Raw genomic sequence first — 5,387 nt, 5'->3', positions numbered from 1 at the left:
GCTACAATCAATAATGGTATATTCCTCTGCAGATATATGTATTTGTGTTTACGTATATACACATAAACATACAGATGCCTATACATATACTGTGTACTAAGCATGGACAGATCTTTAAAAATTAAGTGGGAGAAAGGAGACTGGAGCATGCACATTCTAGAAGATACACAGTAGGAGAGCATGTACATAAACTTAAAAATTTTTTTTACAAAAATCAAATAGTGTTTGGTACATAGTTTTATAGATTTGCCGTATAGATAACCATAAATATAGCCTTCTTCACAGAAAAAGAAACCATCTGGAACATAAGCTTTTACAGAGATTTCTCTTTCATAAAATATCTGAATTTTCATATAGAAATACCAAGGCTTCCCATGCTACACTACAAGTTCTTATTACACCCCAGGAAGTATTTTAACCCTAGAACTGATTGTTACCAGTTGCTATCAGAGAAAGCTGCATGGTTTCCACCCCTGTCAGACTGCCATCAATATCAAGAGCAAACCACTATGTACAGGGTTCTGGATGTGAGAGTTTGAAAAGTAGAAGAAAGGAAGAGAAACCAACTTCTTTTCTCCCTGTAAGACTGCAGGGTTAACTTCTTCTTTGCCAGTCTGAATATATTTTATTTCTTTTTGTTGTCTGATTGCTGTTGCTAGGACTTCTAGTACTATGTTGAACAACAGTGGCAAGAGTGGGTATCCTTGATGTATTCCTGATCTTAAGGGAAAGGCGCTCAGCTTTTCCCCATTGAGGATGATATTCGCTGTGGGTTTTTCAAAGATGGATTTTACGAACTTGAGGAATGTTCCCTCTATCCCTATACTCTGAAGAGTTTTAATCAGAAAAGGATGCTGTATTTTGTCAAATGCTTTTTCTGCATCAATTGAGAGGACCATATGGTTCTTCTCTCTCCTCTTATTAATGTTTCCTATCACATTGATTGATTTGCAAATGTTGAATCACCCTTGCATCCCGGGGATAAATCCCACTTGTTCGTGGTGGATGATCCTTTTAATGTATTATTGGATCCTATTAGCTAGGATTTTGTTGAGGATTTTGGAATTCATATTCATCAGGGATATTGGTCTGAAATTCTCCTTTTTGATGGGGTCTTTGCCTGGTTTGGGGATTAAGGTAATGCTGGCCTCATAGAATGAGTCTGGAAGCCTTCCTTCTGTTTCTATTTTTTGAAACAGCTTTGGGAGAATGGGTATTATTTCTTCTTTGAATGTTTGGTAGAATTCCCCAGGTGCTGGGAAAATTGGACAGCTATATACAGAAAAATGAAACTTGACCATTCTCTAACACCATACACAAAGATAAATTCAAAATGGATGAAAGACCTCAATGTGAGACAGGAATCCATCAAAATCCTAGAGGAGAACACAGGCAGTAACCTCTTTGACATTGGCCACAGCAACTTCTTTCAAGATACATCTCCAAAGGCTAGTGAAACAAAAGCAAAAATGAACTTTTGGGACTTCATCAAGATAAAAAGCTTCTGCAGAGCAAAGGAAACAGTCAACAAAACCAAAAGACAACTAACAGAATGGGAGAAGATACTTGCAAATGACATATCGGATAAAGGTGTGGTATCCAAGATCTATAAACAACTTCTCAAACTCAACACCCAAAAAACAAATAATCAAGTCAAAAAATGGGCAGAAGATATGAACAGACACTTCTCCAAAGAAGACCTACAAATGGTTAACAGACACATGAATACATGCTCATCATCATTAGCCATCAGAGAAATTCAAATCAAAACCACATTGAGATACCACCTTACACCAGTTAGAATGGCAAAAATTAACAAGAAACAACAAATGTTGGAGAGGTTGTGTAGAAAGGGGAACCCTCTTACCCTGTTGGTGGGAATGCAAGTTGGTACAGCCACTTTGGAAAACAGTGTGGAGGTTCCTCAAAAAATTGAAAATAGAGCTACCGTATGACCCAGCAATTGCACTACTGGGTATTTACCCCAAAGACACAAAAATAGAGCTACCCTATGATCCAGCAATTGCACTACTGGGTATTTACCTCAAAGACACTACCCCAGGAGTGAAAAAAGGGCCATATGCACCCCAATGTTCATAGCAGCAATGTACACAATAGCCAAACTGTGGAAAGAGCTGAGATGCCCTTCAACGGACGAATGGATAAAGAAGATGTGGTCCATGTATACAATGGAATATTACTCGGCCATCAGAAAGGATGAATACCCAACTTTTGCATCAACATGGATGGGACTGGAGGAGATTATGCTAAGTGAAAAAAGTCAAGCAGAGAAAGTCAATTATCATATGGTTTCACTTATTTGTGGACCATAAGGAATAGCAGGGAGGACATTAGGAGAAGGAAGGGAACAATGAAGGGGGGGTGGAATCGGAGGGAGAGATGGACCATGAGAGACTATGGACTCTGAGAAAGAAACTGAGGGTTTTAGCAGGGGAGGGGGGAGCGGGGTGGGGGGATGGGTTAGCCTGGTGATGGGTATTAAGGAGGGCACGTACTGCATGGAGCACTGGGTGTTATACGAAAACAATGAATTGTGGATCACTGCATCGAAAACTGGTAATGTATTGTATGGTGACGAACATAATGTAATAAAAAAAAAAAAAGACTGCAGGGCTGATAAAGTATTGACAATGGACAATACTTCCCCCCAGTTCCCACGCACAGACTGATTGTTCTTCTTTCTCATAGAGCACTCCAAGTGAGATAAATAGACCGCATTTGTGAGCTTGATTTCTGGGCTGGGCCGGCTGGCATTTTGTACTTATTCCTCCCAATGTAAATGGGGAAGGACATACAATCTTGGAAATGGTAGCAGAGCTAGGATGGAGTCAAGTGAGAACTAGACCTAGTTACTTTCACTAAATCTACTGATCTTAGTGTTCCATCACATTTGGATTGTCAGAAGACAATCCCTTCTCCTCACCATTACCTTTTACCTTGTGACCCTTGACCTTAGCTTTTCAAAAGAAACTGCTGGCACAAAATAATGGTTGTTTGCTGACTGCAACCTGGCAGCAAGTCTTTCTTTGGAAGAAAGTGTACTTTGCCATGTCTACCAACCACAGTAAATAACACAAACAGCCTCCAGCTGTCACATCCTTCAAAGTCTGCCTCAACAGCAAAGAGCTGCCTTTCCCAAGGTCATTCCCATCCCGAGTGCTCACACCTGGGGACTGAGTAAAGGAAAAGCATAAAGGATGGCAATTCCATTCTGAGTTATGACAACTTGGATGGGCAGTAGTTGCTTCAGAACTTCCTGCCAGGGTAGCCAAAGTTCTATTGGGTCTACAAAGCATTTTTACTTCTGCTTCTAATCCCACTTCCTTCCTTTCTCTTTCACAAGTACTGATTCCTCATAAATGTAACGTACCCCAAACTTCATCCTAACATTTGCTTTTGGAGAACCAAACCTAAGAGAGTCAGTGGTAGAAACAGTCAGAGAGTATATAACAAGATGGGACTTTGGAGCTGAATCACTACAGGCTGCCTGGCAGGCACTCAGGACCCCATTACTTGTAGTATATGGAACACAGAGACAGACCCTGGCACAAGGTGGCAGTCCAGTTGTTAAAGCTGGCAGCATGGCCCAGCTGAAGATATGCTTGGTTGAAGAGGGAGGAAAGGATTATGACACAAGAAGCTGCAAAGCACAGCCAGTGTGTCTGAGCAGGAATCAGAGGAGTACACAGGGGGCTACATTATGAGCATGCTTAATCAAGTGGACCAGAATACTCCCAAGTCAAAAAACTCTTCACCCTATCTCTAGGGTGTTAAGATTAGTTAAGAAAGATACTGACTTGAGAGTACTCTCCTGAAATACATGATTTAACACCCTAGCAATAACTCCTGGAAATGATGTGAACTTGTTGCTACAATGACTCCTAGAAATATGTAAAAAACAATGGCTTAGGCCGAAGAGTTTGAAATGCAAGAATTTCCATGGAAGATGTGGAGAAAGGGATTAAAATGCTTAGGGAAGAACAAGCACACAGCAGGTCTCTGTGCACTCCTGCCTTCCAAAAGGTAAGGAGAAAATAAGAACTGTCAGAGCATTCCTGGGCCTGGTTACCAATGGGAGAGGTGGTTCAGAGGGACACATTTCCATCCAATTTCATATTCTCCGAGCACAGAAAAATAAATGAATGTCCAGTGATTTTTGGGGGAAGATGGCAAAAGCAGGAGAATCCTGAGCTCAACTCATCCCACAGACACACTGGGGCAACAACTGCAATCTATGCTACTGACTCTGAAAATGACATGAAGACTGGAAGAATATATTTTCCACCTTGAATCATAAAGACCACATCAATAAAGGTGAAAGGGTGAGAGACTATGGACTCTGAGAAACAAACTGAGGGTTCTAGAGGGGAGGGGGTGGGGAGATGGGTTAGCCTGGTGATGGGTATTAAGCAGGGCACGTATTGCATGGAGCACTGGGTGTTATATGCAAACAATGAATCATGGATCACTACATCAAAAACTAATGATGTATGGTGACTAACATAATAAAATAAAATTTAAAATAAAATATAAAATAAAATAAAAATGAAGTTAGCATATATCCATGACTTCTTTAGGGTAATAAAATTCAGAAGGCTAATTCAAAAAAAAGAAAGAAAGAAAAAGGAAGGAAGGAAGGAAGGAAGGAAGGAAGGAAGGAAGGAAGGAAGGAAGAAAAAAAAAGAAAGGAAAGGAAAGGAAAGAAAAAAGAAAAGAAAGGAAAGGTGAAAGGGACAGAGACACAGTCAGGAACCAAACCACCTGTGCAACTAACCACAAATAGGAGGGACATCACAAGCACAGAGGAGCAAGGGGATTAGACCCCACATCAGGCACCCCCGGACCTGGAGACATATACTACAAAGACAAATCCCCATAACATCTGGCTTTGAAAATCAGTGGGGCTTAACTCTGGGAGAGCTAGAGGATGATAGGAAACCAAGGTTCTGCCCTTAAAGGGCCAGCACACTAAATAACTCAGCCAAAGACATAGCACAGAAGCAGCAGCTTGAAATGTGCCCATGGTATATGTGAAGGAGATTTATTGACTAATCTTAGAACATGTACTAAAGGGGCAGAGATCTGCAGGAAATTTCTCCAGGGACAAAAGTGTTGGTGGTTGCCATTTTACTTTTCTTCCTCCAGCCTAAATAGCTGGATGCTTGAGAAAAACAGTTCTAACACTCCCCATCTACCTTACTAGAAATACAGGCCCCAGCCTGGCTTTCCCTTGCAGACTGGAAACAGCCAACCCACTGGCCTCAGCAGGCATCCTTCCAAAGTAGCTCCTGTACCAGGACTGATAACACTCCAAAATGATTCCTGTCCTAGGGAGGGAGGGAGATAACCCCGCACACCAGTGCCCC

The sequence above is a fragment of the Zalophus californianus genome, chromosome 6 (assembly GCF_009762305.2).
Source record: "Zalophus californianus isolate mZalCal1 chromosome 6, mZalCal1.pri.v2, whole genome shotgun sequence".
NCBI classification, from domain to species: Eukaryota; Metazoa; Chordata; class Mammalia; order Carnivora; family Otariidae; genus Zalophus; species Zalophus californianus.
This window is presented reverse-complemented; position numbering follows the sequence as displayed.